Source organism: Magnolia sinica, chromosome 11, assembly GCF_029962835.1.
Source record: "Magnolia sinica isolate HGM2019 chromosome 11, MsV1, whole genome shotgun sequence".
Taxonomy (NCBI): Eukaryota; Viridiplantae; Streptophyta; class Magnoliopsida; order Magnoliales; family Magnoliaceae; genus Magnolia; species Magnolia sinica.
The window spans coordinates 65,936,748-65,958,899 of NC_080583.1; the positions used below are offsets into that span (position 1 = coordinate 65,936,748).

General features: G+C 41.5%; 1 protein-coding gene across 2 annotated transcripts in view; it reads left to right on the top strand.

Annotated features, from left to right (window-relative positions):
* The first annotated feature begins 765 nt into the window (after positions 1 to 765).
* Positions 766 to 22,152, top strand: part of LOC131219261 (uncharacterized) — a 36,367-nt gene continuing 14,980 nt past the window's right edge. Inside the window, exon 1 of one of the 2 annotated variants that reach the window (XM_058214314.1) lies at positions 766 to 916. The gene's annotated coding sequence lies outside the window, so the exon portion shown is untranslated. The remainder of the gene's footprint in view (positions 917 to 22,152) is intronic. The other variant, XM_058214315.1, reaches the window with a different exon arrangement.

The following is a 22,152-nucleotide window of genomic DNA, read 5'->3' on the forward strand; positions in this document are numbered from 1 at the left end:
GTAATTCAAACTCATCAAAAAATCCTGATCGTTCGACGAATGAGTAAGAGTAAAATAATGAGTATTCCATGTTTGAATGAAAATTCAGTGATGCTAATTATTACGTTAATCAGTCTAATTTTTAAATTTTGTTCTAGCCAAAGTTGATTCAGTGAAGTGGACGGTCTGGATTGCTGTAAATGTGTGCGTCATTCCCGTATTTTTTAATTTTTAAATGGTGTAAAAGTAACATTGGAGTCTCACTTATTCATACTCGCAGGAACTACGAAAGCTAGGTGGGGCCCACTTTGATTTTTTTGAGAAATCCACTCCGTCCATCCGTTTCTCCGGATCATATCAGGTTATGGTCCAAAAAATGAGCCAGATCAAAACTCAAATGGGTCGCACGACATGGAAAAGTAGGTAGGAAAATGCCTACCGTTGAAACCACCATCAGGTCCAACGTGATGTTTATACACCATCCATACCGTTCATCAGGTCATTCCTACTGGGTTAAACTGAAAACGCAAAAAACATTAGCCTGATCGAAAACTTCTGTAGTCCAAAAAATGTTTCAACGGTAGACGTTCAATCCTCACTGTTTCCGGTCGGGCGGCTCACCTGAGCTTTGGATCTGAATTAACTTTGGCCTCATATCATAACATGATCTGGAGAAACGGATGGACGGGGTGGATTTCTCACAAACATCACGGTGGGCCCTACCTAGCTTCCCTACAGAAAGTTCCCGCTGGAGACTTTTGCAGGCAATCCGCGTACTACTTAGGTCTATTCAGACTATTCGTAGCTCTCTGGTAATTTGCTGCAGTCTACGGAAGAAAGGAAAGAGAGAGAGAGATAAAAACCAGAAATAAAAGGAAAAAAGAGATCTTCCGAATCTTGTTGGATTTGGGGAGTTCCCAAGCTCGACCGTTAGCGGGTGAGTCTTGATTTTCGAAGAAAATAGATTGGATATTTTCCTAATGATTTGCGTATGTTTGATGGATTGAAGGATGAAAAACTATGCTTTTATCAGCTCATTTTAAAAAAATAAAATGGATTCTGTTCCTGCAATTTTTCTTTCAGGAATTAGTTTTTGGATTTGAGTTCTGTTTCTTGTCCAATCGAGTGTTTACGAATTGGGTTTTGTTTAATCTGTCGGAATTTCGATCAGGGGATTTTTTATTTTTATTTTTACCTTTTTGGCTGCACTTGGTTGCACCCAATTTCATAAAATTTCTTGCTTTTTCATCATTAATCAGTCCAATTCGGTGCAAAATGACATTACTAATCAGTTGATTCAGAGAGAAAAGATTTTTTTTTTTTTTTTTGGGTGCTTCTGAATTGTTTTTTATTTTATTTTTTATTTGTTTATATCAGGGGATTGGTTTTGATTTTTTCTTCTTTTACATAGAGGGAAAAGTTCTTTGTTATTTGGGTGTTTCTGAATTGGGTTTTGATTTCTGTCTGGAATTTTTTCAAAGGTTGACTGGATTTTTTTTGGATTCTGTTTATTTACTGAGAGAAGGGTTGGTTTTGAATTGGTTTTTTGTTTATCTGTGGAAATTTTGATCGGCTGATTTGTTTTTGATTATTTTTTTATTTGTTTGGATTGGGTTTTGCTTAATTTTTGGAAACTTTTGTCGGGGAATTTGTTTCTGATATTACCTTTTTATGGGTAGTTTGTCTGAAAGTGTTCATTATTTAGAGAGAAAGGGTTTTGCATGATGGGTGCTTTGTAATTGGATTTTGTGTAATTTCCTGTAATTTTCATCAGGGATATTAGTGATGTCACTGATCCAGCATGGAATACAATCCATCAATCTTTCATAATATCCAACCGATATGGGATTAGAAGGACAATTACTATTGTAGCTAGTAGATACTACCAACCAAACAGAAGATAATCCAAAAAGCACCCTTTAACGAATTTCTAGAGATCAAGAGACATTGGAAGGTGATGGGAAGAGAAGCCCGTCTATCTACGTGTGAATCAGATGAAAATCACCAACAATAAGAGTATGCACAATGAGCCAAACCATGAAAAAATTAAAGCAAGCAAATAAAGCAAATAAACATAACACAGTACCAAGTAGTCATTTGGATGCATGTAAATGGTTTTAAAGTGGTAAATGATTTATAGGTGTAAATCATTTACAGCCTGCCCTGTTTGGCTGTAACCTGTTAATGATTGTCTGTGTTTGGATAGCATGTACATTATTTAAGTCCTGTAAATGGAGAGCCAATCAGAACATTTATAGCCGTTAGGCTGTAAATGGAGAGCCTGTAAATTAAATTGCAGATTTTTGCCTGTAAATCAAATGGGGCTGCAAGTTATAAATGATTTACAGATAGGCATTTTTCAGCATCCAAATACAGACTGCAAACCATTTACCTGTAAATCATTTACAGTTAGCCCCATTTACAGGCATCCAAATGACCCCTAAGATTTAAATGGAAAATCCTTTGAAGGGGAAAACCACAAGGCACTCGAAGAGAGAAAACTACTATGAGAAATAGGATGATCCAATATTCTTCTGAACTTCTTTTTTTCCCCTAAGAACTTGAGGTGTTACATCAAATAGAGACACAAGTTTCCTCTTTGATAGCTCAACAGAACCTAAAAACTTTCTCACAATAACACCTTTTTATCTTCAATCTTCCAAGCTTGTTTGGATAAGAAACCGAAACTCATAGAGACATTGTGTTGAAACAAAATTCCTAATCTTGGCAAGAAGACATCTCTTATGTCTTGCCCTTATGCACCAAAAAGAAGAAAAAGAAAAATACCCAAACCCTTTACTCTCTCTCAAAAACCATTAATAAAAGAAACCTTTTTTTTTCTTTTACTCTGTCTCCACAGACATGTGGGCCAATTCTCATGGGGCTAGACCCCACTATGAAACATACCAACGATTTCCCCCTCTAAACCCATGAGGGCACAACATACTTGGATGCCCACCTAGCACCAATATTGTCTAAGTCTATGCATGATTGTTGTTTCTCCTTAGCAACAGTCTACTTCATAACATCTGATGGATTCTGGTCAATTGTTTCTTCTCGAATTGTATCAACTTGTTCTCTGAAACATAGCATATCTAGTGATACTGAGCAGCTACGTGCTTGGTTTGAGAATGAAATGTAGCATTCTCGCTCAAGTCAATGGACTCTGACTGTCACAATGGGTCGCATGCTTTTCCTACTTCAAGCCCAATTCTTGGAGAAATCTTTCACCCACAACATCTCCTTGCCTGCTTCAGTGGCTGCAATATGTTCCGCTTTTTTTTGTGGAAAGAGCAACATATTTTTGCAACTTTGACTGCCAAGATACAACTCCCTAGTAAAAGTGAGTAGATGTCCGTAAGTTGGCTTTCTATGATCAATGTCACATGCCATATCTGAATGCGTATCCTTCTGATGTTGTTTTTCAACATCCAAATCATATGCACAACTCGGACATACCTTTTAATACCTGCGAATCCACTTGTTGCTTCTCAATGTTCCTTGCTCGGATTAGCAAGGTACTTTCTCACAACACCCACTGCATGAGTAGTATTTGGCCTCATGCAAACTATAATGTACATTGAACTCCTTATTGCCAAGGATAGAAAAAATATACCATCTATTTATTATCCTTCTCAGTAGTGGGACATAACTTTCACTCAACTCGAAGTTATTGGAAATTGGTGTGCTGACAGGCATGGCATCCTTCATCTTGAACCTTTTAAGCACCCATTCAATTCACTTCTCTTGTGATAACCACAATTTCTTAGCCTTCCTATCACTAGTAATCTTCATGCCCTGAATTTGTTGTGCAACATGAAGTCCTTAAGTCCAAGAAGCTGTCACAGGAATTGAAATCGGACTTATTTGTTCTCCTTCTAGGAGGTGGCTCTTAAGTTTTTCATGTCAAAGGAAAGGATGTGAACAATTCTTCCTTCTGTCTATCAATCTTGTTAGCATCTCGACCAGAAATCAGCATGCTATCAACACAGAGCAACATTTTTTCCCCAAAATTTTTATCGTAATGCTTTGGGATATGATTAATACAGTTAAAAATCATATTTTTGCATGTGTGTGTGTGTATGTGTGTGTGTGTGTGTGTGTGTTTCTCAAGAAAATGGCATTTTAAGTCACATTTTACTAACCACCATAGGCAGCAGTTGGTGCAGGACATGGAAATTAAACATGATATGCAAGATTTCAGACTTTAGATCATACTAATTTAGAAACATTCACAAAACTTTCACATCCTGCATAAAGTCAAGCATTCAATCAAGGAGAATCTACAAGGGTCCAAGCCTACACATGCTAGGGCTGGATCAATTAAAATTATAGACCAAACAATGATCAAAGAAGAGTAGATTCATCCACACATGCAAAAGATTATTTCCCCAATCAAAGAGATTCACATGTTTCAATTCGGGAAACCCTAGGGTTGAAAAGGGGAAATAGAAATTGGGATTTAGGATAATTTCGGGTTGGGGTTAGGGAAATATGGTGAGAGAGGAGTGAAAGAGAGGAAAGAGAGAACCTGGGATTAGTCCACGCGTGTGGGCAGCAAGCGGGCCTGACGCACTTGTGTGGATTGTGGCCCACACGTGTGTGGGGCCCCACGAACTCAAAAAGAGTCAACAAAGGTTTGGTTGGCCATGGATAGGCCACCCACACCAATTTTCAGATCGAACGGATGACTGGTTTAAGCACAGTGCTCCGCCGAAGTTTCAACCCTCCTGCAGGGCCTGATTCTGGAAATCTGCTGTAGAGAAGGATTGACTGCAAAATAACGGTGGATTTGAAGGTTGAATGACTATATGAGAAGATGAATATGGATGGTGGGAGATGGGGGTGATTTAAGATAGGTTTGGCTTCGCACCACGGTAGCTAGCCCTTCAAAGAAGGGAGAGTTTCGGACCTAATTAGGCTTCCACAACTCAGAGATTTCGAGAAGCAGAAAACGTAGAAATTTTAATTCAATCTTCAATGAAAAAAACCTACAAAGGATTGCCTATTTATAAGAAAAACGTATACCCCAAAAGCCGCGCCATGTGCGCACCCTATTACTTAGAGACGAAGTAACAAAAATAACAACTAATCAAAGCAATCTAAACCATCCATGATATATCTAATAACAATAATAAGCAAAACTCAAAGTACTAGATCATCTAGAGTAGTGGGCCACGATCATAAGATCCAATGGTGGGATCCACATGACGATTGGGTCCACTCCAGGGAACCAAAACACAGTCCTCTAGCTAGGAGGCCCTCCATGGACATTGTTATCGGTCGAGATCGACGGTGGGGCCCTCCTCCTTGCGTATGTGCGTAGGGTGGCGTGCGTGTGCGCTAGATGTCCCCATTAACTCTCCCTGGCTGCGAAGATTTCGTCGCTGAGGAAACCAAACTCCTGAACCGCTTCAGGATGTCAGGATCAACTCGTTAAAGCTCCTCCTCAGTGAGCCACGTACTATCTGAAGTTGGGCGTGACTTCCACTTAACTAGGTACTTTGAAACCCGCCGTCCGACGTTGATATTATCTGATGGTCCAGAATATTCTTTATCTCTTCTCTGGGTGTGGGAAGGGAAGGTATGAGAGGTAGAGGCTGGGAAGAAGGGTCGGAAAGAGGCCATTGATCAAAGAACAGGTTTGGGGAATCAGGATGGTTAGGCGAAAGGTTGGACAATGTATCAGGGGTCCCCTGAAAAGCAACTAGATCCTCCACATTGAATGTAGAACTAATTCCTATGGAAGGTAGAAGATCTACCACATATGCATTGAGACCGTTTCGTTTTATAATTTTGAATGATCCAGCGCAACGCGCGTGCAATTTACCAACGGCTCCCTAAGGGTACTGCTCTGGCCTGATGCGGACCATCACAGAGTCCCCTAATTGAATTCCTTGAAACATTTATGCTTGTCTGCAGAAAGTTTGTAATGTTCATTACTATTAATGATCTTTCGCCTGATTTCTTGATGCAATGAATGAATGTGATGCACAAAAGACTGCAGACTCTGATGGCCTATGGGACACTGACATAGGGACAAGATCAATAGACTTCCTAGGTTTATAACCAGTAATGACTTCAAAAGGACTTAAACCTATGGACCTATTGACAAAACTATTAAATACAAACTCGGCTATAGGTAGTACGGTGTCCCATGTCCTGGTGTGCTTCCCCACTAAATATCTGAGCAAACTCCCTAGGCTCCTATTGACCACGTCATTCTGACCATCGGTCTAAGGGTGGTAGGCAGAAGAAAATTGGAGCCTAGTATTCATTATATGCTATAGTATCTTCCAAAAATAACTCATGAATCGCATGTCACGGTCAGACACTGGTTTTTGGTAACCCATAAAGTTTGACGACCTTACTAAAGAACAACTTGGTAACATGAGATGCATCAAAGGTCTTAGAATAAGGAATGAAGTGGGCCATTTTAGAAAAATGGTCCACGACAACGAATATGGAATCATGTTTCCGAATAGTCTTGGGAGCCCAAGCACAAAGTCGATACTGATGTCATGCGAAGGGATGAATGGAACTGGCAAAGGTGTGTATAATCTCATATTTTGCTTTTTCTGCTTTGCTAGTCGACAAGTACGACATTGCCCTATAATTTTGGCCACGTCTTGCTTGATGCTTGGCCAATAAAACCTATCCTCCACTAGGACAATGGTTTTGTCTCGACTAAAATGACCCGTGACCCCACCTGAATGTAACTCCTAGACAAGAAAATCACGGAAGGAGGTGCGCGGTATGCATAAGTGATTACTCCTAAACAAATATCCGTCTAAAATCAAGTACTCACTGCTAGCACCTGACGGACTCTCTAATAACGACGCGTACACAACTCCAAAATCTGGGTACTCAGAATAATCCTCTCTAACACGCTCGAGGCCGGTGACTTCGACACTCATGGAAGTGAGTAACGCGACTCGACAACTCAATGCGTCGGCAGGCTTATTCTCTACACCGGTCTTGTGCTTAAGCACAAAAGTGTACTCTTGAAGGAATCGAACCCATTTGGCGTGCCTAGGGCTTAATTTCTTCTGATAGTTCAGATATCTCAAGGCCTCGTGATTTGAGAACAAGACGAATTCTTGCGGTAATAGATAATGACGCCAGTGGCGCAGTGATTGCACTACCGCATAGAATTCTTTGTCATACGTGGAGTATTTTTGCTTCGCCTCATTCAGTTTCTCACTAAAAAAGGCGACAGGGTGCCCTTCCTGACTAAGTACTCCTATACCGACTCCTGACGCGTCGCATGCGACTTCAAAAGCTTTCGAAAAATTTGGAAGTCGTGTGACTGGAGCTCAGTCAGCCTGACCTTTATCTCCTTGAAGGCTTTTGAGGCTGCCTTCGTCCATTGAAACTCTCTCTTTTTTATACAATCCGTGATGGGAGCCATAATGGAACTGAAACCTCGAATGAACCGCCTATAAAAGGTGGCCAAGCCGGGAAAGCTACGCACCTCGTGAATATTGCCGGGTTCAGGCCAATTGACAATGGCTTTGACCTTCTTGGGATCCGCCGACACACCCTCAGCTGACACAACAAAACCTAAGAAAACACTATTAGACATAAATGCACACTTCTTTGAGTTGGCGTACAATTTTTCGGCTCTAAGGATCCCACAAACTCGCCTTAAATGGTTGAGGTATTGTTCCTTGGTCATGCTATAAATCAAGATATCGTCAAAGTAGACGACCAAAAACTTCCCCATGAAGGGCCTCAACACTTGGGTCATCACACACATGAAAGTACTTGGGGCATTAGTCAGCCCAAAAGGCATGACTGGCCACTCGTATAGCTCATCCTTCGCCTTCAAGGCTGTCTTCCACTCATCATCAGGGTGTACACGGATTTAGTGATAACTACTTTTGAGGTCAAATTTTGAGAAGATAATAGCGTTGGCCATCATATCCAACATGTTATCAAGATGCGGTATGGGGAACCGATACTTGACTGTGATTTTGTTGATTGCCCTACTATCAACACACATCCTCCATGTGTCATCGTTCTTAGGTGTACGAAGGGCGGGCATGGCACGCGGGCTCATGCTTTCTCGAATGAAACCCTTTTCTAGGAGCTCATCAATTTGTCTTTTCAACTCTGCATGCTCCTTTGGGTTCATTTGTAATGAGGGAGGTTTGGTAGAGTTGCCCCAGGGACTAAATTAATGGCATGCTGTATATCCCTCATATGGAGAAGCTCATTCGGTAGATCTTCAAGAAAGACGTCACGGAACTCATCTACTATCAAAATGGCCTCAGTGGGTAACTCTACACAAGCCTCTAGTGCACTCTCCCTAGCCACAAGGGCATGCACCACCGAGTCCGATTCAGTCTCTTGCTCAAAGTCTTTGGCATTTAGAATATGGAGAGGCTTAGACTTGGACTTCGACTCCTTCAATTCCTTCGAGCTGCTCACACCACTCTGTGGTGGACTCCTTTCCAGTCGTGTTCTTAGGTGGAAGTGGATTTAGCTTGACTTTCTTGCCCTCAAACCAAAATGTACACACATTTGAACATCCAAATATGGTGATATCTCTCTCATAGAGCCAGGGCTTACCCAAAATAAGATGGCCAACATCCATGGGAACAACATCACACCAAAGTGTCTTTATATGATCCAAACCGAATGGCAACAAGACAACGGTGCGAGACTGGATTGGAAATCCTATCAACCCAAGACACTCTATAGGGTTGAGGATGGGCTTCGAGCTTTGAGCCGAAACGGCTCACAATGCTAGTTGATGCCACATCGGCACAACTACCACTATCCACGAGCATCTTGCAACTCTTATCACCACACTTTGCATAGGTATAAAAGATTGTGTTGCGGCGCCAATCGTCAGTATTTTTTGCTTGGGCAAAGGCGCAACGCACAACTGGCAGGGTCGCATACTCTTGCGCTCCCTCATGCTCATCACTGGGGATCTCTGTTGGCTCATACTCTTCCTCTTCACCGTCACTTTCTGGGGGCACTACTTCTACTTGCCCATCAATAAGGAGCATCTTGGTGCCCTCTTTCGTGCCGCACTAGTGGATAAAGTGACCAAACCCCTAACATCTAAAATACCTAATTGTATCACTTCTGCGCGAACCAGACCCGACAATTCCTTTACCCTTATCATCCTTGGGCCTAGACCGAGAACTACTGGAAGGTTTGTTTTGGTATCCGGTGCTAGGCTTAGCCCCAGAAGGGTTGGCCTTAACGCCAGAATCGCGAAACTCAAACCGCCTTCCCACAAATGCTTTGAGGTATTGCTCAACCTCCAACATTACTTGATACAACTATTTAAGAGTGTTTGTCCTTGGTGAGCAACTTTCTCTTAGTGTTAGAATGGAGATCTGTCTTAAATCGAGCAAGAGTGAGTACGGGATCCTCATCAACTTCACATCGGGTCAAGTACTCTTCGAACTTCTCAATGTATTCAGCAATACTCATGGAACTTTGTTGAAGAGACTGCCATTCCTCAACCAACCTCAAGTGATAAGAGAAAGGAAGGTACTTTTCCTTAAGAGTTTCTTTCATTTCTCCCCAACGAACTATTGGGGGCTCCCTCGACTTTTCTTTCTTTCGCTCTAAGTAGCCCAAAACCTCTTAGCTTGGCCCACAAGCTTCATCTTGGCGAATCGGACTCGATGAGCATCTGACATGTCATACCACTCAAAATAATTGTCCATATCTGCCAACCAATGTAGAAAAACTTTAGGGTCCAAGTGGCCATCAAACGTGGGGGCATTTACTATAACTCCTTTGAGATGTTGCTCATTGAGGTCATAGTGGTCTTGATGTACCTCACGGGATGGGTGCACGGGTGTGCGCCCATAACCGATTCCTTGGTCTATCCTCCTGACCACCTGCCTGAGATTGGACATCTTCTTCACTGGTAGGGTTTGTCCTGGGGGAGGTCTCTAGTTGGGTAATGCGCAAATCAAGCTGTTCAAAGCGTTAGTCCATATGTTGTTCCAAGCGCTTGTTCCAGGCGCTTACCCAAAGACTCAAACTGCTGGGTCAGCTTGTTCATTGACTCATGCAATTGCTCCATGTTTAGTGTAGGGTGCAAGCCAAAACCACGACCCGTACGTGTGAGCATACAACTACTAACTCAACTTAGGAACCTTCTAATACGACTATATGCGCCTAGATGGGATTAAATGCTCATGTAGGACTCTATATGGAGAAAATGACACAATACTACTCAATTTCCAGCAACCTGTCTGTCAAAAAAAATCTGTCAACAGAAAATCTGGCAAAGAAATATGCGGATTTTCTGATAGCAGAAAATTTAGCAGCCTATATTAGAAATTATGGACCTCTAAACAACTCTATATGATGATACGTAATGCATAATGGACACAAATAACCTAAACTCTAAACATGCAATGCATTCCCCTATAAAAACCCTAAGCTTTGATACCAAATTTGATGCAGGACATGAAATTCAAGTATGATGTGCAAGATTTTCAGGCTTTAGATCACACTAGTTCAGAAACAATTACACAAAATTCCACATTCCATACAAAAGTTCAAACACTCAATCAAGGGGAATCTTATGTGGATCCAGGCCTACACATGCTAAGGCCAGATCAATCAAAATTATAGACCAAACAAGAATCAAATGAGGGTAAATTCATCCACACATGCACAGAAATATTTCTCCAATCCAAGGGATTCAGAGATTTCAATTCGGGGAACCTTAAGGTTGAAGAAATGGCATAAAATTGGGGATTTGAGTAATTTAGGGTTAGGTTTAAGGATTTTGGGTGAAAGATTGGTGAAAGAGAGGAGGGACGAACCATAGAAGTGCCGCACATGTGGACAATAACAATGGCCTAGACGCACGTGCGTGTGATCATAGACGCACATGTGTGGGGCCCACTATTCAGAAAAAGGCCACCTTGGCCCTAGTCGGCCAGAGATGGACTCCAAAACCCCCAAATCTTAGCTCGATCCGATGCAAGGTTTGTGCGTGGTGCTCCGCTGAAGTTTCAGCCCTCCTGTAGGGCCAGATTCTGGAAATTTGCTGTAGATGGAGAAACGGCTGCAAATATTGATGGATTTGCAGATGGAATGCTTATAGGAGGAGAAATATGGATGGAAGATTGTGGGGGCGAATCGGGATAGGTGTGGCTTCGAACCACCGTAGTTAGCCTTTCGAGGAAGGGAGGGTTTCACTCCCAATTGAATCTCCGCAACTTAGAAATTTAGAGGAGCAGAAAACCGCAACAATTTTATTAATCTTCATTGAATTTAAAAAGACTACAAGGGGTGTCTATTTATAATAAAACCTTATACCCCAAAACTTGTGCCATGTGCGCAACCTATTACTTGGCGACGAAGTAATAAAAAATAACAACTAATCAAAGCAATCTAAACCGTCCATGATACTTCTAATACCAATACTAAGCAAAATCCAAAGTACTAGATTAATTCGAATAGTGGGCCACGATCATGAGAACCCATGGTGGGATTCACGTGACTATCGGGTCCACTCCAATGAACCAAAACGCAGTCCTCTAAGTATAAGGCCCTCTGATGGGGACATCACGCGCACACGCGCACTCACGTTGTCCCCCCTACGCACGTATGCCAGAAGGAGGGCCCCACCGTCGATCTGGATCGATGACGACGTCTAGGGAGGGCCTCCTACCTAGAAGACGAAGTTTTGATTCAAAAGAGTGGGCCCGTTAGTCAAGAAAAGCCCATCATGGAATCTCATGATTGTGGCCCACTAGTCAGATTAATTTGATATTTTAGGTTTTACTTATTAATATTATTTAGAACATCATGGACTTTAGATTTCTTTAATTAGTTTTTATTTTGGTTTACTTCATCGCCAAGTAATAGGTTGCGCACATGGCGTGAGTTTTGGGGTATAGAGTTTTCTTGTAAATAGGCACCCCTTGTAGCTTTTTTTTAATTGATTGAAGATTAATAAAAATTCTGCGTTTTCCTACTCTCTAAGTTGTGAAGCCTAATTGGGTGCGAAGTCATCCCTTCATCGAAGGGTTAACTACTGTGGTGCGAAGCCACATCTATCCCGATTCACCCTCATCCATCGTCATCTCTACAATCCATCTTTTACCATCCCTTCTTCTCATCTCACCCCATCATTTACGCTTCGAATCAATCATCTATTGCAGCAGTTCTCCTCCTCACAGCAGAATTTCAGAATCTGGCCCTACAAGAGGGCTGAAACTTCGGTGGAGCACCACGCACAAACCGTACATCGGATCGAGTTAAGATTTGGAGGTTTTGGAGTCCATCCCTGGCCGATTAGGGCCAAGGTGGCCTTTTTCTGAATAGTGGGCCCCACACACGTGTGGCCGAGATCACACACATGTGCATCTGGGCCATTGTTGTTGTTCACGCGTGCGGTACTTCTCTGGTTCGTCTCTTTCCTCTCTTTCACTCCGCTTTCACCCAAAATCCCTAAACCTAACTCTAAATTACTCAAATCTCCAATTTTATGCCCCTTTTCTTACCCTAGGGTTCCTTGATTTGAAATTGGTGAATCCCTTGGATTAGGGATTGATTACTATGCATGTGTGGATGATTATTTCTTATCTTTGAGTATCGTTTGGTTCATAATTTTTATTGATCTAGCCCTATCATGTGTAGGCCTGGACCCGCATAGATTCCCATTAATTGAATGTTTGGACTTTCATGTGGGATGTGGAATTTGTGTAATTGTTTCTGAACTAACGTGATCTTAAGCCTGAAATCTCGCATATCATATTTAATTTTCATGTCCTGCATCACCCTCTCCGGACGTTGTCATTGATCCAGATCGATGGTGGGGCCCTTCTCCTCCTTGCGTAAGCGCGTAGGGGGGCATGCGTGTGCGCGAGATGTCCCCATCAACTTGACTTGAATTCTTTCTTGCTTTCACTTTGTTAATTCACTCAGCTCTTTGGTGTCAAATCACCAACTAAAGGGCCTTGATAAAAGCAATATTGGAATCCTTTGGATATCCAAGGCAGACGCTGACATTCAATTTCCATGTAGTTGGTCATGCATCATACCAATTTTTCCACACATCAGGCTTTAATGTGGTTTTCCTATTTTTTATTTTTTATTTTTATTTTTTTTGAAGATTGAAAATATTATTAAGGAACCGAAGCAAACCAAGACAAGGAAAGGAAAAGAAAAAAGAGCTCAACAAGAAGAGCTCAAACAAAACTAGAGAAGCTATGTAACTCAAAACTCCACTATAAAGGTAGCGAAATTGAAAGCAGAAAGACCAACAAAATCAGGCCAGCTGATGAGAGATTAACGTTCAATCCGTTGGGAAAAGAACAAATATCCAAAATTTGACGTTCCAAAGGGCTATGTTTGAGATTTTGGCAGGGTGATGACGCATTACGAAAACAACACCTGTTTCTTTCGCACCAAATTTCCCAAAAAGTCACCAATGTTGCTAGTTGCCATTCTTTGGAAGAGCTTCTATTGGAGTTGAAGAAGTGCCAGCCAAAGAGGAAAGAGGAAATCTAGAGAGGCATAACCTAGGAGACATTGCACTTGGAGAGAATGGCAGACCAAACTTTGTAAGCGAAGGGGTAGTGTAGGAAGAGATGGGTGATGGTCTCTTCCACCTCCATGCCAAGGATGCATATGTTAGGAAGGATGAAACCCCTACATCGGAGGTTGTCTACCATCAATGTTCTCTCCCTCGTAAGAAGCCAAGTGGGGGCATCGTATGCCTAAAAGGAGGGGAATCCAGATAGCGTTGGAGGGTTTCCTTTGACAATAAGGAAGAAAGATTTGTAGGAGAATTTACCTGAAGGGATTCGAGTTTGGGACAATCGGATTGGGGAGAACTCCTTGTAGGAGATTTGGCAGCTCCAACAATTCTTCCAATTCTACCTCCAAGAGAGATCTTCCATAAGGAGGGCACCAAGCTCCTAAACCAGAAGCAGAGAACACATTAGCAATAGAAGAATTGATATTGGAACTAACATTGGCTAAGTTGGGAAAGATTGAGAGGAGGGGATTGTTGAGAAGCCATTTGTCTATCCGGAAGCGAAATCTGGACCCATCTTCGAGGCTAAAAGCGGGACCCTATATAAAAAGAGGTTTAATGCTCATTGTGTTTTTCCAAACTGATGAAGCTCTATACATGGAAGAAGATCAGGAGAACCAGCCTCCTTCCTGTAAGCCATATTTGGCCACCAAAATATTCCTCCACCAAGAGGAATACTCTTTCCCAAACCGCCAAAGCCACTTAACCAAAAGGGAGGTATTGACTGTAGACAACTCCCTAATTCCAACTCCCCCCTCCACATAGGGTCTACACACCTAAGACTAAGAGAGGAGATAGAATTTAGAGTTATCTGAATTGCCATTTCATAGGAAATCTCTCCTGAGTTTATCTATTCTAGCAATGATCAATTTAGGGCAATGGAAAAGCAAAAGAAAGTAGGAGGGAAGGTGCAATAGAGCCTATTTGATGAGGTTGAGAGACCTCCAAGGGAAAGATATTCGCATTTTTAGGGCACTAGCTTTCTTTCGATCCTTTCTATGACTGAATCCCATAAATGGATAGGAAATTTGCCTATGCAAAGGGGCAAACCCAAGTAGGTCGAAGGGAAGGAGCCACTCTTCCATCCAATTGTCTCTACAAAAAGAAGAAGAGAGGCTTCAGAAGAGTTGATAGCTCGCATCTCACTTTTGAAAAGGTTGATTTTGAGGACAAAACTAGCCTCAAAGCAACGGATAATTTTTCTATGCAAAGGGGCAATCCCATAAATGGATAGGAGGTTTGCCTATGCAAAGGGGCAAACCCAAATAGGTGATAGGGAAGGAGCCACTCTTGCATCCAAACATCTCTGCAAAAAGAAGAAAAGAGGCTTCAGAAGAGTTGATAGCTAGCATCTCACTTTTGAAAAGGTTGATTTTGAGGCCAGAAATAGCCACAAAGCAACGTATAATTTTTCTGAGATTGATAACTGCTTAGACTGAGGCATCATAGAACAATAATGTATCATCAACGAACTGAATATGGGTGATAGAAGGGTAGTCAGGAGATACCTTAAACCCATTGATCGGGCCAATCGATTCACCTTTTATCAGCATGCGATTCAAGCCCTTTGCTGCAAGTAGGAAAAGGAAGGGGGAAAGTGGATCTCCTTGCCTGAGACCTCGAGAGGACTTGAAAAATCCTTTAGGAGATCCGTTCACCAAAATAGAGAAATAAGCCAAGGATATGCAGGAATGAATCCAATCACGTCATTTAGAGCAAAAACAAACAAAACATAATCTAGGTAACTCCAATCTACATGATCAAAAGCCTTTTCCACAACTAACTTGCAGACTAGGCCTTTTGCACCCTCTTTAAATCGAGCATGAATGCATTTGTGAACCACTAACACACAATCGAGGATCTGTTTATTGGCCAGAAATGCCCCTTGGGCCTCAAATAGGACATGGGATAAGATAGGCCCGAGCATGAAAGACAGGATTTTGGCAAGGATTTTGTAGGGTGAGCCTAAAAGGTTGATCGGACGAAAATCTTTTAGGTCCTTTACACCCTCAACTTTAGGAATTAAGGCAATGAATGTGGCTCCCATGACCTTGTAGATGAAACTATTAGAGAAGAATTCTGAAATAAATGCAATGATATCCTTCTTCAAGATTTCCCAAAAGACCTGAAAAAAGGCCATGGGAAAACCGTCAAGTCTAGGGGATTTATCTATACCTAATGAGAAGATTACCGATTTGATCTCCTCCTAGAGAAGGGGGATTCAATGGCATTCCTCTCTTCTTCTGAAATTTGGCAGAAATATAATTTATCTAATCTTGGCTTGACTCGATGTTCAACCGAGAGGAAACAAGAGTAAAAGGACACTGTAATCGCATACTTGATTTTTGTCAGAGATGGAAACTCCATTGGAAGAAATTGAACTTATCTTGTTTGATCTAGCCCTAGAACTAGGGATCATGTGAAGAAAGTTGTGTTCTTGTTGCCAGCTTTCAACCGGGTGGATTTGGATCTTTGTCTTCATTTGATTTCCAATTGCTTGGTTGCAGAAGTGTAGGCCAACCTATGCGATTCCCTACTATCTTGATCTTCACTAGAGGGGCGACGACGCTTCCTATACATCTAAAACTTGGATAGACATCAGAACATTAGAAATAACAACCTCCAAATCATCCTGAGACTTTTTCCTCTAGGAAATCAAAGTAGACTTAAGAAGATGGAGTTTGCCGCTCAGGATGAAAGGTGGGGTTCTAGAAACCGCAAAAGAGGACCACCAAGTGGCAACTCGAGATGAAAATCCATTGATTTCAAGCCAAGAAAGTTTAAACCTGAAGGGTTTTGGTCCCCAACTGTCTTCAACTGAGTCGAGAAGAATTGAACAATGATCTGAAACAGGTCTAGGCAGACCAAGTTGAGAAACATGGGGAAAAGCGTCGAGTAAATTAGGCGAAACAAGGAATTTGTCTAGCTTAGACAAAATAGGAGGCAATTGGTTGTTGGTCCAACTGAACTCAACTCCCAAAAGTGGCAGATCGATGAGGCAATTATCCCCCACCCAATTAGAGAAGGAATTCATACTATTAGATATATGGCCCCTATTAGACTTCTCGCAGGAGTATCGAATAACGTTAAAATCTCCCCTTAAACACTAGGGGAGGGCCCATTTAAGTTTGATCGCATTAAGATCTTCCTAGAGGAGATGTCTCTGGGAGGACCTATAAGGGCCATAAATCGAAGGGAAAACCCATTTAAAGTCCAAAGAAGAGTTTTTTAGGACAACAAAGACAGATAAAGTTCCTAGTAAACGCTCTTCTTTAACTCGTTCATTAGTATCCCAATCTACCAAAATACCTCCGGAGGATCCTTTCGCTTCCAGTGAGTCCCAATCCTTGTGACAGATACCCCAAATAAAGTTAATATTTGAGGAGCTTACTGATTGGAGCTTAGTTTCCTAATAGCAATGATCTACAATTTGTATTTCCAAATCGCCTCTTTCGCCTAGGCCTTTTTCCTTGTCCATCCCAAACTGCAGACATTCCAAGAGAGGATCTTCATGGGCTAATAATTCTACCATTTTTCAAGGATTTGGAGCTCGAGCCCCCCTTGTGATTAATTGATGTGTGAAGGTTAGAGATTTCCTTCCATCCCTGAGGGGACTTGGGGGTATTCTTAATTGCCATGGTTGTTTGAGGATGAAATGATACAATTCTATATAATCCTCTTCATTATCTCCAACGACATTCCCACTGATTGCCCAAATTCTATAATTGCTTCTTTAGCCTTTTGGGGATCTTTGCAATTTGCAAGAATAGAGGCAGTCAGAATAGTGTTACCATTTGAACATACCTAAAGCAGACGTATGTCTAAAATTTGGCTAGTGGAAATATCTTCAATGGGAATAGTTGCACTAGGAAGATGAGGACTATCTTGCACTAATGGAACCATAGCCCACTGGAAGGACTGCCCTTTCAAAGAAGGGGAAAGGAGGCCGGCAGATGACGAACTGAAAATGATGAGATGTGAAGGGGAGGGTGTATGCAGGAAAAGGGGGAAGATTGGAGAAAGTTGAGAGCAGAGAAGGGGAAAGCAAGGAATTGCTCTCTAAGGACGTTCCCAGGGAGCCATGTCCAGCTATCGATAGGGTAACGGCTAGTTTAAAGCAAATGTCTAGTGGAGGGGGGATGGATAGGACACACGTGTGGTGATCAGGGACATCGGCGTCGAGGTGTACCAAATCAGTTTCGTAACGGCCGATGCATAACGGTAATGTCTGAGTTCGTTACGCGATACGAGGGTCGAATTGGTGACTCCCCAGTTTTTGTTTTGAATCGGCCATTATGCCTCATAACGGTAAGGGCGTAACAGTCATAAATAGCTAGTTTTTTTTTTTTGTTATTTTTATTTTTATTTTTATTTTTAAGTTGTGATTTTTCTCATTTTTTGGCACTTTTCTCTTCCAAATTCTTTCTTAAACTATTCTACTGCAAATTCCAATCACTCTTAGCTTGAATTTGAGGATCAAAAGAAGTTATTTCAAGGATTTTGTTGAATCGAAGCTTCGTGGGCCATTTCCCAAAAAATCTTCAAAACTAAGTTTTCATACATTTAAAAAAAAATAAAATAAAAAATTCTCTGTTGTTATGGTTGAATATGATGCATTATTCAAATTAAAACATATGATTGTGCATTTTACAAATTATGCAATTGATTTTCTATTTTTTTTGTATATATATTTTTTAATTTTTGGACTATTCTCGGTTAATTTTTAAAAATAAGCAAACACTAGACATGTGAGATATTTTGATATTAAATTCATTCTAATATATCTATCTTTAGTATTAGCTAGTAGAAAATTATGTCTACGAGTTTTGTAGCAATTCCAAGTTGTCAGGTTCATAAATTCATCAAACCACTCGATACAACTTTCTCACCAAAGAGTGGACTGTTACACCACCATAAACACGTTCAAAATTATAAATGAATACATATTTGGAATATTTAGAATTTTTCAGATTTAATGGATGTTTTTTAGAACCTTTTAAAAAAAAAAACTGTTAGAGGGGTGTATCAGCCGTTTCGAGGCCGTAACGGTCGATACGGCCTGTAACTATATCAGTAATAGTAGGAACCATTACGCCACTGTTACAACAATGGTACACCTTGATCGGCATGTGGTGGGAGGAGGGTGGGTGAGGCATGTGGTAGTTGGGTGCGGTTAGCGATGTCTGACAATGACTAAGATAGGATTGAAAGAGGTTAGTTAGATGTGGTGCATTGGGAATGGTAGAGATTTTTTGCAAAAGGGGCCCTTGGATCAACCAAAGCAGAGATGGAGACATGTCATCTCTTGGGCTTTCCTCACTAGCGTAATCCCCTAATTTGTAAAACAAGGAGAGAGGCGTCGGGATCCATCTCGATAGAGACGCGTGTCTTCGTCTAATATGTTGAATGGACAGTTGTAGTTGAAAGAGTAGGATCTTGAAAATCTTTTGGCTGTGAAAAGCTTTCTTGGTTATCGGGAGCTCGAGATCTCGATGAGACACATAGGATCAGAGAGTTGGTGTAGACAGACGTGCCAGTTGGTCGCTGAGTCGCCGACACTGAAGCGTCGCCATTGAAACGAACGATTTTGGAGGAATTTCCTTCCAACTTAACGAAGCTAGTAAACGAAACATCCGCCACCACAACTGGAATGCTGGAGATTTATGGGGAACATTGATTCTCTGAATACGGATCCGAGCGGAGTGAAGATCCCTACCCAATTCTATCACCAGATCAAATTGAAGGATTTCTCCTAGGCATCTACCTAGAGTTGATAAAAATGCAAGATTCCATAGTTCTAGGGGAATACTAGAGAAGAGGAACTAGGCTTCGAACAACTCTAAAAGGGAGATGTCCTCCCATTTCTGAATGAGGGTCATCGGGCTAAGTCAGTCTTGGGCACTCACCGACGAAACACGGTAAATGATTTCGCCACTTCTAATGTTGAGGAGCATCTCTGCTTCCCCCAGGGGCTTGATGTTGAATTCTTCTCGAGGGAGGTTGCAAACCGATTCCAACCAAATCTCGATATCCTTGCTGGAGGATCCCTAGTGGACGGTGATGACGAAACTCTTTTTGTAATAACCCACTGCTTCCGAGACAAGGGAGGGTTCAACTCAAATCTGGGGTCCTGTGAATGAAGTAGAGACTTGAATCCTCCCCTCTAAGCTTGTAAGAATGTTGGTTGAAGGCCTAGAAATGAGAGGTTGCAAGGTCTCTTAGGGGACTACTGAGATACCGCCCTTGACTATATCAGAGAAGGATTGTCCTTCCACCCTCAACGATGGGGGATTCGTTAGGGGTTTGGAACCCTTCTCATTAGCAATGGAGGAGGACTGGTCTATGAATCTAGGTCCAGGGACAGATGATGGGGAAAGTGGTGAGGGGCCGTACTTAACCATCGAGACGAAAACACACCTTCCTGCATACATGGCTCGATCCAAAAGGGAAATTGCTTTGGATGCAATCTCCATGGATTTGACCTTAATGAAGGAGAATCCTCTCTTCTCTGACCAACTCCTTAACATGACCCGCTTTTTTTGAAAATGTGAGAAAGCGTGTACTCATCCCACTCCATTGGGATGTTCAATACGAATAGAGTAGGGAAGGATGTGAAGAGAGAGGTAGAAGCTTTTTTTGCCATCGTCTGGGATTTTTTCTTGGAAACCTTGGTCCATCCCTCTTCTTTAGGCTCACTACAAGTGTTCCGGATGGCTGGTGCCATTCCCAAAATTCCCTAGTGACTTTCATAAAATTGTACTGTAGGCTTCTCCCTTTCTCTGTCTCTTGCCTCCCAACTTGGGTATCAACCCAGGTTCGAGGATAATAATTGTCATTGGAGGTAAGGGATGGCATGAATTCCAGGTTCCACCCCCTTTTGTCTCCCTCGATGTGATTCGCAACGACTGAACCGATGTCGTTGGGACCTTCTAGAACAATAGTGTCTCTCGATCTAATTCTTTCTTCCATCTGAAGCCATCCACACGTTCTTTTTTTTGCTAGTCTCTCTTAGCAATTCGTTTGTTCTGTCGCCTGGAATTTATATCTCTCGCTGAGGATTTGTTGTTGTACTATCCGTCTTTGAATGCTGAAATGTTAGTCTTCTTCGTCGTGGATCACCAAACCATCTTCTTAGTCTATGCTCTTCCTCTATCATTGGCTTCCAAAGTTTATCTTTGACCTCTTCTATGTTCAGAGAACAAGGTCAAGTGGCAAATAGCCTGATATTTGATTTCTTGTCACAGAACTGCCCATCAAAATTCATCTCCAAAATGTGGTTGGAAGATATAGTATCTAAACCATGCGATTCTTATAACATTATTTCATCTTGAAATTTCTCGCTCCAGTTTGGGACCAAGGGAGCTACGATGAGAGATGAGACCAGCTAGCTCTGTTTATTGACATCACCATTCACCCATCTTGATGGAAGGCAAGTCTAATGCTTGACTTTGTTTTCATTCCCTTGAGGATACTCCATTTTGAAAACACTTGAAACAAGCCTACCTGTCTTATATGTGATTTGAAATTTCACTGTAGATGAATAAAAGGCTCTTTGTTGCAATGAGAAGGGAAGGCTTAGTAGATTCCAAAATTGTGCCAAATTTGATGTTTGGGACTCTTTGGGGATGCTAGATTGAGATTGCAGAAGTTCCAAGGCTGGAATCTTGAAGCTTGAAATTTCATGTCTATGGGCTTTTGTTAGGTGGATACTCACTTGGGTTGTAAGATAGATGTCCAACGTTGCATAATGCCATTATGTGTCACATGGCTCAATTGCCATGTTAATTTTCCTACAATAACCACCTTGCCAATTCAGTTTTTGTGGTGGTTTCAGGTTTCTGGCTGAAACTAGACATTTCAATTTTTCAGCATTCCACTTAAATTGTGCTAGAACATTTGGAAAATTAAGAAAAAAAAATAGGAAAAGAAATGTGTTGATATCCTAAATAAAATATATTAACTCAAAAAACACAACTATTCATCAATATCAGATCTAAAATCCGTAGAGAAGTGACATGGACATGGTAGTAGTAACATGAAGCTACATAGACCACCTAAAAGTTACGGACCCATGGGTTAAATATACAGTAATTATCCATAGGATAAAAGGAGTGAAGTGGTGCCCTTTTTCAGCCATAAAACAGTTTTGCTGAAAAATAGGCAGAAAATCAAGTGGTAGTCCCAAGCAATGCATCTAGAACCATGCAGGATTGATCGAAGGATGCATTTGGGCCACACAATTTGGTTGATCAAAGATCTCGATCATCCATAGTGGCGTTATCAAGGATTTATATTAGATCAAGGGTCTAATGATAGATATGGCCCAAAACCAATGGTTAAATTAGATTGTGGGGTTCCCATAGTCAATAGGTTTCTTTTATTTAATTAGGTGTTAGTGCTACAACCTACAATAGTGGTGACTTGTAGAACGAGTTTCCCTTTAGTGTTTTCATCACTTTTTTGGTGGGCCACCTTTTGGAGTATCAAATGATGTTAGAATGACACGACATTGGTCCCATTGAAAGCTCATTGAGTTAGCTCTCAAACGAGCCCAAGATCATGAAATTTCGAAATTGTTTAAGTTATCGCCAAGTGACATGAAGCGTAGATGGTTGAGATGGAATTCAAGGATATTTTGG